The sequence below is a fragment of the Physeter macrocephalus genome, chromosome 11 (genome assembly GCF_002837175.3).
Source record: "Physeter macrocephalus isolate SW-GA chromosome 11, ASM283717v5, whole genome shotgun sequence".
Taxonomy (NCBI): Eukaryota; Metazoa; Chordata; class Mammalia; order Artiodactyla; family Physeteridae; genus Physeter; species Physeter macrocephalus.
Window position 1 is genome coordinate 92,018,054 of NC_041224.1, and position 11,894 is coordinate 92,029,947.

General features: G+C 36.4%; 1 pseudogene; it reads left to right on the forward strand.

The window, feature by feature from the left end:
- Nucleotides 1–7,280: 7,280 nt before the first annotated feature.
- Nucleotides 7,281–8,386, forward strand: LOC102987267 (voltage-dependent anion-selective channel protein 3-like; annotated as a pseudogene).
- Nucleotides 8,387–11,894: the final 3,508 nt, after the last annotated feature.

Here is an 11,894-nt window from a genome sequence, read left to right on the forward strand (position 1 = left end):
CCACCCCCCAAAAAGACTATATTTTCTTGCCTCCCTTGCAAAAAGGTGTGGCCTTGTGAATAAGTTTTGGCCAGAAGGATGAGAGAGTGAGGAGATATGGGAATTTCACATTTATGCCTTTGAAAGGAACAAGTGTGTCTTTTTCTTTCCATGTTCTCTTTCTTTCTGGCTATAATAAGGATGTGGTGGTGCAACATTCTTGGGCAACATGGAAAAAAGGTTGGATCCTTGCAGCATGGCTAGAACTCCATCGCAGTATCTGGTTTCTTATTACTCTTGTGAAGCAGGCTGCCATACCAGTGTGGGCTTAACGTGAAGGAGATACAAACTACCTTGTTTCAACTCATCTTGTTTTACGTCTTTGTTCCATGGAGCTGACCCATGGATGGTCCTAATGACTAGAGTTGTCCAGGAGTTTTACATTCTCTCATCTCTCTCTTCATTCATTCTCTGTCTCTCTTTTTCCCTCTATATATGTTTTATGTATGTATAAAACATACATATATATTTTCATAATAAACTGGCACAGACCCATAAAAATCAAACACATGTAATCAGAACATGTGATATATAAAAAGAACATGCTATATTTCTTAAAAAATGATAGAGTATTTGGAGTGTTTTCTCCTCAAAATAATATATGTATTTATTCTCTTTGGGGTTATCTGTGAGGTCTATGCACAGGTATAATAGTACATGGGAAAAATAACAATGACACATTCTATACTAGTGTTCTCCTCCCTTGTAGTCTAGGGGTCCCCAGCTTTATCCTTTTGACAGATGTTAATGTAGGATTTGAATTATGAGTAGTCTAACAATGGTTGAAAGATAGTAGTGTTTGACATAGTTGTATTAAAGTATCGCTGGAGAAATTATAACACATGAAAGTTAAAATTTATTTTGCTTCTTTGGTGGTTACCTCTAAGCTAGTTGTATAATTCAGCCATCTTCACTCTCAGGTATTCTAATTCTGTTTTTAAAATTATAATAGAGAAACTCTACATGTTTGTGTGAATTATATATAAGAAAGACAACACTGTGATACTAAGTAGACTACCTCACAATTTTACAGCTCACTTCCACTTTCAGATCATGTCTTGAATGGATTAGAATGAAGCAAATGGAGTGTGTGAACGTGCTCCATTTTTCCTCGTGTGCTCCTGTGGCTTAGGAATCTCTTGATATGGAGCACCTTGATGTGGTCACTTGTCTTCTGGCTTCCAGTTGGGTTATCAGTTATCGTTATCAGTGGTGAGCAAGGAAGGAGATAAAAGATCTCTCTCCCTTCTGGGTGGTCACAGGATGAGTCTTCCTCAAAAGAAAATCATTGTTTTTCAAGGTGGCTCTGTTCACACAGACATTTTGTCTCCAGGTTTTGATAAGTCTGTTGTTCTCTGCCCCTTTAGGCCTAGAGACAGTACCAGCTACAGGGCACATACAACATTATCCCTTTTGGTGTATCTACCCACAAGTTTTAAATAGCTCATTCATTCTACTCTATTCAAATATCCCCATTTAAGTGTATCGTGTATTTTTTCCCCAGTACCCTGACTGGTACAGTTTGCAAATTCAGATTTTAGTGAGTATTTCAAGGGAGATTTCTTTTTCTTTCTTCTTCCTTCCTTCCTTCTCCCTCCCTCCTTTCTTCCTTTCTTCCTCCCTCCCTCCTTTCTCTCTCTTTCTTTCCTTTCTTTCTTTCTTTCTTTCTTTCTTTCTTTCTTTCTTTCTTCTTATGATTTTTTCACTTATTGCACTTGTTTAAATATTACAGTAGATCCAGTAGTTAGAGCAGAAGAGATTTAGGATTGAAAATCATTATGCCAGATTGGAAAACCACATCATACTATGTTCTGTAAATAGATTCATAAAAATACTTTGCTATACACTGAACTCATAAGAACCACAGTCATTTTTATCTATTTCTGCTTTTTTGATTCCCAGAGAAACCTTTTTTTCCCCTGATATCTATTCTTTCCTCACAAGCCTTATTTTTGTTCTAGCTTAAATCAAACCTCTCCCAGGCTTCTTTATTGGAGACAAACCTCCTCTTTAGATTAGCATGGAAAATTTTTTCTCTTATTTACCTTTCTTCAGTTTTTTTTTATTTTTTGAGGTATTACATTCATAGAGTGAAATACATCTAAAATGTATATGACTATTTAGCTAGGACCTTAATCAGGACATGAAATATTTCCACTATCTCATTAAATTCCCTCATGACCCTTTCCAGTCACTATTCCCCCAACCTAAGGCAAGCTGTGACTGGATTTCTATAACCAAGGTTATAGAAGGTATAAGGTTAGTTCTGCCAGTTCTTGAACTTCATGTAATTGGAACCACAGCATATGTAGTCTTTTGTGTCTGACTTCTTTCACTCTATATGTTTTTGAAATTCATCTATATTTCTGTGTTATAGGTACTTTGTTCTTTTTTATTGCTGCACAGTATTCCATTGTATGAATATTTGCTTATTCTTCTCTTGATGTACATTTGGATGTTTTCAGTTAGGCTTTTCTTCTTGTACCTCACATTTATTGTAATGGTGAATGTCTATGACAGTTAGCTGGTAAATTGGATTCTCCCTCCTATTAGTCTTCTCTCATCATCTGTCTCTAGTTGTGAACTCTGGGTTAATATCTAAATATGACTCAGAATTTGACTTTTAAAAAAGGTAATCATTTTGATTCCCAGACAACACAAGATTGAGTATTGAAAAACCACTTAACAGAACAATTATAAATTGACATAATTAATAAGTAGACTTCATTACAAGTAAGAGCCCAAAAGAGTAATCTTTGGCTTTGGGGAAATAAGAAGTTAAAGTGATCCCCAGTAACATAAACGATACCACAATTACACCTCTGCTTTCCTGATTCAAAGCCACTGCATAAGATTTTGCAAGTTGTGTCTGCTCTAGGGATTCCCAATAGATAAGAGAAAGTGGAACATGATCACACTAATGCTCTGTTCTCAAGCCCTTAGCCCTGGAGTAGGACTGCATTCCCCAGTTTGCAGCAAGTAAAAGACCCTGTTTTCCAATTATGTTAAGAATACTTAGTTTGGGGTAAGCCATGAGCTTGTGGAGTGCAGCTACCTGGAGGCTATGCCATTTCAAAGGTTCTACCCTTTGAGAAGCAAATGATTGTAATGAATATCATATTTTCATGAAGACTCTTAAAACCATATTACTTTTTTTTTAAATTCCCGAAACCTTCATGGAAGACAGTAATTTCAAAGCTCTGGGCAGTTTTCTGTCTTAAAGAGGTTGTAACATGAATTTACCTTTGAGGATTTCCTTTTTAATGAAAAAATTGCAAAACTATGGTCATTTAATTATGCAAATGTAAAGCAGGTATCCACCAATTATCCCTGAGAAAAGCATGAGTTAACTTGAATTCTTTTATTTTTAACAAACTTTTTTGGTGTTAGTGAATGTCAAAAGTTTTAATGTAGATTATTAAGAAATGTTGACAGATTATCCCTGGATTTCAAAAGAAATGGAAACTTTCCTCCTAAAAATCAGTGATGAAAGTGAGAAACCGGTGAATAGAAATTTTAAGACCAGGAAGACAAGTATTCTGGTTAGTACACATGAATGGGAGTCTGACTATGCATGTATTCTGCTTTGTGGTCAGCTAATGGTTTCTTTTTAATGTAAGGGTTTAGATTTTACCATCTCTGAAAATTTTCACTTAATCTTGGTGGGAATGTTTGTATTTTATCTTGTACAGCAAGTCTTTTATTAGATTGGCAACAGGTGCCACAGAGATTGCAAAAAAAAAAAAAAGATACGCAAGCCTGATTTTCACCCCTTAGCAGTGGAAAAATAGTAAAAAGGAGATTGGACTGGGTAACAGAAGCTCAACCTGGACCAGTCAGCTGGTGTCCTAGAATTGTCTGAGTACCCAGCTTTAGGATACAATATGCTGCAATTGTATGTGCTGGAATTATTCCATGGATGCTCATCAAGTAGGTTCACCTCAGGACGTGGAGATGGGTGTCCTCTGAGAGCTTTGGAATTACTGAGCATAAATCTTTCTTTAAAGAGGAGACAAGAAATGAGGACTGGAAAGATGATCTGGGGCTCTGGACATGAGGTATTTTCCTCTCTGAATTTTGTGGCTATTGCCCCTGGAATAAGGGCAGTTAGAAAAGAATATGATATTTTGCAAAAAGTAATTCACTTTGTGCTTCAGGGCCGCACTCAGGAAACCAGGCAGGTGACAGCCTATTGGAAACTGTTAAGAATGGGCCTGGGTCTAAATTTGTGTGCTTGTGTCCTGGTCACATCTAGCAGCACTTCACTATCTGCACTGCACTAATATTTCTTCTTTTATTCTTGAACTTTTGTAAATCTTGTTTAAGTATTTCAGCATTGTCTCAGCTATCGCTGTTGAGAATTAAGGAAAGTGTTTGTCTCTCATACAGAACAAAGTCATCCCAGATGTTCTAGCACATATGTAAGTGCTTCAAGAATCGGGGAGGTGGTCAGCAGTGGAGCCAGCCAAATGGATGGTTGAGCTGTAAGGGGCCTCATAACAGATATGTGGAATATATAAGCCTACTCTGAGGTATGTAGAAAGTATTTGGGAAAGTAAGACTAAAGAACAAACCGCTACAGAGTAGTGGGATGGGATTCTGAGTTGTTGTAATTTCAGGACTACCAAATAATATGACCTTGCTTTGTAATTATAAACTGGTAAAACCTTGTCATGTATAACTATTTTCATTTAATTCTGTAATTTTTTAGAAGATAACCAATGAGGTTTGGTTTCTCCGTTCTTGACCAGGCTTGATTAGAATAAATGCGACGGCTTCTGCATCAGCTTCCTATCTTTTCATAATACCAACCAGAGTGGGGGCTGGTGTAGGGGTGGAAATACAAGATTGTATAAATTCAAATTATATTATTTTCTACTTCCATTCATTTATACATAAGTGAAATCCAGTTAAAACAAACATAAAGGGCAGCCTCCCGAGAGAAAAGAATCTTAAGCGCTCTCAAAAATGGGCAATTTGTAGTCAAGGGGTAATCATCACCATCATCAATTTATAAGAAAAGCTACCATTTATGGAGTATTACTTTTTTGCTAATATGCTTTGCATATTTTATCTGTAATACTTTTTACAACAGTGCGGATGAAGTGTTGTTATTCTTATTTACTGATGACCAAGACGAGGCTCAGAGATGTTAAGCGACTTGCTAAACAGCACAGCTAATAAGTGACTATATTGAGATTCAAGCTAAATTTGGGCTGGATCTAATGCCAATGAGTTCGGCCATCCAGGGTGCTACCAGAGAGATTTGTCTAGATTATGTATCTGTGAGTTCTTTGGTCTTTCTTTTCTTTTTCTTTTCATTTTTATTTCATAAGTTAACCAAGCTATCTTCTTTCCATAATACTGTCTGTGACTCACTCATCCAAATGATAAGTCTGATTTGTCATTACCTATGGATATATCTCTTGAATACCACTTAAGTTAGCTCATGATTTCCAGTGAGTAGCCAATCTCTTTCTTTTCATTGAGCAGAGGCTAGAGGTTCTTTGACTGACATAACATCACTTGCCACATAAGTTCCTAAACTATTTGAATTGTTTGCCTTATGCATCTCCACTCACAGCTAATCGGAAGTTGACTAGAGTTAGGATCAGTGAGATACGAATTAAATCAAATTATCCCTTTATTTAAATGATTAGAAAGTTTCGATTTATGTCTTTTTTTCCCCTACTCCACCAGAACTGTTTACTTGACACAATCTAAGCCATAATACATAATTTTCACAACTCAGACAAGAATGCCAATTTAATTTTTAGAAGCCACAGTGTGTACATTTGCAGTGATTTATAATGTTATTTTATCAGATTAATTCTACAGCTGCATTAGAAAACTGCACATCTAGATTTGCACACCTAGACAGTTTTACATTCATCATCTTCAAAGCAGTTTCGTCCAGAAAGGGGCATTTTTCACAAGGGTTGGTTTGAGCTATTTCTTAGAGGAGCTGCTTGAATTTTACATAAATGAAGTTTCAAATATGGTATAAAACTTTACTAAAATATTCTGAAACAGAAAGGTCACTTTTGAGTTATACTGCCAGGGTAGGTTTTCTTTGTTTCATGCCATATTGTCATTAAGTCTCAAATAAATGGAGGCTAGTACATAAAAATACAAATAGTTATTTGCTAGGTACTGTGCTGATCGCTTCGCCTCCATGGTTGTATTTAATTCTTATACCTGCATTCAGAAGCAGGTTTTATTATCCCTATTTTATTTATCAAAACAAAATAAAACAAAACAATCCAGACACAAGGAGGTAAGAGGTAATGTGTCAAAAGCCACAATGCAGGGCTCCCTGGTGGCGCCGTGGTTAAGAATCCGCCTGTCAATGCAGGGGACACGGGTTCAAGCCCTTGTCCGGGAAGATCCCACATTCTGCGGAGCAAATAAGCCCATGCACCACAGCTGCTGAGCCTGCACTCTAGAGCCCGTGAACCACAACTGCTGAAGCCCACACACCTAGAGCCTGTGCTCCGCAACAAGAGAAGCCACCTCAGTGAGAAGCCCGCATACCACAACGAAGAGTAGCCCACGCTCGCTGCAACTAGAGAAAGCCCGCGCGCAGCAACAAAGACCCAACTCAGCCAAAAATAAATAAGCAAATAAAAAATAAATAAATAAATTCATATTTAAAAAAAGCCACAATGTAAATTTGATTCAGATCTATGTTAGTATGACTCTAAAACCCATTCTTTAGCCACCATATTGTGTGCTTTTCTGGGCCAAACTTGACATCTAACTCATTATTTCTGACTGTTTACTTAAATGGTTGCACTGCCCCTTCTTTGCATCTTCCCTCCTTGATTTGATCCACAGCATTCCTGAAAGTTATTTTACTCTTTTGAAATTTAGCAATTTTTAAAACTGCTCCAATTTGACAAGAAAGAAAAGGGGAAAATAGGTCAATCTAGCCTACTTATTTACCAAAGTAAAACAAAAAGAATATACCCATTTTCTGTCTGAGACAAGTTAATGTTCAAAAATATTAAGTTACTTATTCAGGTATCAACAAGGACAACTAGGGCCAGCAAAGGAGGCTGATGTCTCTCATTTTAAAACTTTGGAAAATATATGTTGTCATTGTCCTTGTGAGAGTGAACAGTAAATTGCATTGATTTCAAAGATATATTCTTTAACAACAGTAGATATCACTTAAAACTTACTGTACAGGGAGTGGACAGGCCCTCCTGACAGAGTGAACAGGACCTCTGGTCAGAGATATGTATAACACACTGACTTACTGTGACCTAGGAAATGCTGCCAAGGACGTCGTCAACAAAGGGTATGGGTTTGGCATGGCCAAAATAGGTCTGAGAACCAAGTCATGTAGTGGAGTGGAATTTTCTACATCTGGTCATACTTACACTGATACAGGGAAAGGATCAGGCAACCTAGAGACCAAATACAAGATCTGTAACTATGGACTGACCTTCACCCAAAGGTAGAACACAGACAATACTCTTGGGACAGAAATCTCTTTGGAGAATAAGTTGGCTGAAGGGTTGAAACTGACTCTTTTGATACCATATTTGTACTGAACACAGGAAAGAAGAGTGGGAAATTGAAGGCCTCCTATAAATGGGATTGTTTCAGTCTTGGCAGTAACTTTGGTATAGATTTTTCTGAGCACAGACAGTACTTTTGGGACAGAAATGTCTTTGGAGAATAGAATAAGTTGGCTGAAGGGTCGAAACTGACTCTTGATACCATATTTGTAGGGAACACAGGAAAGAAGAGTGGGAAATTGAAGGCCTCCCATAAACAGGATTGTTTCAGTCTTGGCAGTAACGTTGGTATCAATTTTTCTGGACCAACCATCTATGGCTGGGCTGTGTTGGCCTTTGAAGGTTGGCTTGCTGGCCATCAGATGAGTTTTGGCACAGCCAAATCCAAACTGTCTCAGAATAATTTCGCCCCGGGTTACAAGGCCGCAGACTTCCAGCTGCACACTCATGTGAACGATGGCACTGAATTTGGAGGGTCAATCTACCAGAAAGTGAACGAGAAGATTGAAACATCAATAAACCTCGCGTGGATGGCCAGCAGTACCAACAGCCATTTTGGCATTGCTGCTAAGTACAAGCTGGATTGTAGAACTTCTCTGTCTGCTAAAGTAAATAATGCCAGTCTGATTGAACTGGGTTATACTCAGACCCTCAGACCCTTCGACCCGGAGTGAAACCGACCCTGTCAGCAATAATCAATGGAAAGAACTTTAATGCAGGAGGGCACAAGGTCGGGCTGGGATTTGAAGTAGAAGCTTAATGTGGTTTTGAGTAAAGCATCAGCTTTGTCCCTGGAGGTGAAGAGAAATGAACCCACTATGTTTTGGCTTAAAATTCTGTGAAATTTCAAAAGTGTGAACTTTTATTCTTCCAAAGAAATGTAATCCTCCCCAAACTGAGGGCTAGATATTGAGTCCATCCTAAGGGAGGTGCTTGAAGGCATGCCCAGAAGTTGTCATGTTTGTGCCACATTTCAGTTCAGTTCTGTGGTGTTGTTTTAAATGTTTTCCTCAGAGACGGTGTAGTGTCATGTAACAAAGGAGGTGACCCAACCCTCCAGTTGTCCATCACGTCCTGCACGTCCCACACCACTTTTTCATGACCTTGTAATATATTGGCTTCTGTGTGGTAGTGGAATCTTTGGTTTTGCATCAGAGTAAAATAAAGTAAACCCATCACATTTAGAACATAAAAAAAAAACACAAAACAAAAATACTGTATAAAAAGATAGTTTAGAGGTCACCATCTCTAAAAAGGAAGGATGGACTTTGAATTCCTAAGATTAGGATCCAAAATACAATGTGTATCATAGTATGTGAAGCTAGGGCAATAATGAAAAGGAAAGAAAATGGAAGCAATTATTCCTCTTATTCATAGTCAGAAGTTACACATAAAAGACTTCATAATGCATTAATGGAATAAATATTAAATATAATGGATGGGTGTAGGGAGATTTTCCAAGAAAAAATTAACATAATGTGTTAAATTCAAAGAATTCAACAAAGTGTTAAATCTATTTAAAAGTAGCTACTGTAATAGTACCATCATAAAATTGTTACTTATCCCTAAGAGTTCATGGTAATTGAATCACTGAATGAAAATGCAAACAGTTTTCTGAAGATTTCTTGCAGTTAGGTAATACATGAAAACAAATGTGCAGTTAGCATAAGTCAGAAAATTTTTAAAAATTGGTCAAGAAACCCTGCAGTCATCTGAATAGGAAAGAAAAAAATCCATCCAAATAAGAAGAATGAAAAAAATTTTAAGTAATGTTACTAAATAGACAAGTTTCCAGAAAATCTCAAACGACTAAGGATGACATAGTACTCATTAAAGGGAATTGATACTGTTCTAACACCTTGAAAAATGAGGAACAAATTTAATTAGATGATAATAAATCTTAGTTTTAAAATGTGAAATAACATTATTTTCTAGTATCTTGGTTTCTTCTGACATCATAAATAAGCCACACAAGAAATATGACAACATTCAAAAATGACACATTATATGGGCTTCCCTGGTGGTGCAGTGGTTGAGAGTCCGCCTGCCGATGCAGGGGACACGGGTTCGTGCCCCAGTCTGGGAAGATCCCATATGCCGCAGAGTGGCTGGGCCCGTGAGCCATGGCCGCTGAGCCTGCGCGTCCGGAGCCTGTGCTCCGCAATGGGAGAGGCCACAACAGTGAGAGGCCCGCGTACCGCAAAAAAAAAATTATCATTCTCTTTACTTATTATATTATTGGTATTAGAAGTCTATTAGACACAGCTAATCTGTCCCTAACACTTTTACCTTTCTCAATTTGTATTCAGCTTCAGAATGTGAAACCCATTTATCCCCATCTGTGGCTAGCCTTTACTGCTTTCTCTGTCTGCTTCATTCTGGCAGTTTGGGCACCCCAACTAAGTAAAAATGTTCTGTATTGATATTTCAAATTCATAGAAACATGATGAAAATGAATTTCTCAATTCTGTACAAAGATACAGACAACTAAAAATACCCTATTTTGGTATTGCTATACAGTTTTACAAAGGTGGATAACCAGTTTCAAGTTTTATATGCTGCTGTGAGTATCTCACTTTGTTTCGTTCATTCTTCATGGTTTTTGTATTTTTAATTCCATATATATGGAAGTAGAAAATACGTAATATATATAATATTATATGTATTATATATTTTGTATTTATATAAATTTATATTTATAACTCATATATACATTTTTTAAAAATTCACATACCCTCAACTGTCTTTTGATTAATCTCAATTCAAAGGTAAACTACAGAATTTTAAAATGTGTAGAAGTTTAAGGCTATTTGATTAAAGAATGGTTTTCACAAAGATAAGTATTATTTTGGTTATGTGTCTATAAGGTGTCTTTTGCAAGTATTTTAATTTAATGACCTTTTATAGTTCTATCTGAGCCAATGAATCTTGCATTGCTGAACTGGGTAAGAAACTTTGGAACATTTTAGAAATAGAAGTTGAAGAACTAAGTGTGTCTACAGATAAATATTCTTCAAAATAGTGATTGGTCTTGGTGGCGAAGCTTTGCTTTTGTGATAAAAATCTTACTAACAGTGTTTTAATTGAAACTTTTAATCTGAATGTTGTCTGAATCCTGTTAAATGTTGCTTTCCTGCCTCAATTAAAATTTTCTTAATCTTCATTTTCACGTTGAATATTGTTATACTGTCTGCCTCATTATGCTAAAGAAAGATGAAGTAAGCAATTAACATTCTGAACGGCCTATGAGATGTTATGATATAAAATGTCATTCATTTTTATGAGTTGGCTGTCAGTGTGGGCTGCAATAAAGTTATAATTCCTCCCTGGCATTATGTGATGCCTGATATTACTGCAAAATCCTTATTAAAATTTCAATAATTGTAAATTAAAACAAAAGTAGGCGGGGCTTTTATGAAATGGTTGTTTCTGAAAGTCAGGTGGTACAGAACAGGGCTCTACAAGATTGACATTATTTGCTTTGTAGCTTCAAATCATCATAATTCCACTGTTATTTTCTTTACTGAAAAAAAAAATTGGACTCAGAATCATTCGAAACTTTCAGCTGCAGAACCTGGTTTGCTTATACTGAGAGAAAAGTGAGATGACAAAGCTGTATCGTTGCTTCAGTAAGTCTACCCTTAAATTGCTGCATGATGTCATTTGCCAGAAAACCTGAAAGTTGTAATTTGAATAGGTTTTTCTGTTTAAATATTTGGAAGGGAAGGGGCAGCCAGTGTTTTACATGTCATCTCATGGCCTCATTAAATGTATGTTAATGCAGCATTCAGCTTGCAAATTTCCTCACACAAAATAGAAAACAACTACAAGAAAGATTCTCCTAGGACAGATAAAGCTGTATTATTTAAGCATATGTTACCAAAAGAAGCAAACCATCATTCAAAACAAAGGAATTTATACTCAGAGTTCTCTCATGTATTATTTATGAAAAGTATGTAGTTTCAAAGATAAGAAATATTTTATTTATTATTTATTTTTAATTTTTTCGTTGAAGTATAGGAAATATTTTAAATTAAGTAGATGATAAATGTCATTGTAATGAATGTGATTGGAAGAGTATTTAAAGGAAGAATAGTAATTTGTGTCATATGTTTCATAGCGTTTATTTTCATCTCTATCATCTTAAATTACTGTAGCTTGAGGATAGAAATTTGGTGCTTTTAAAGATATGTCTAACTTTAGTGCTAGCAAGATGCTATACTCAGAGTGAACTTGACAAATTTGAAATATGATTTGTGTGACAGTGTAAAGGCAGGCTACCTAAAAATAGCTTCATCCACTGAGCTGTCATGGCACCTTAAACTCTAC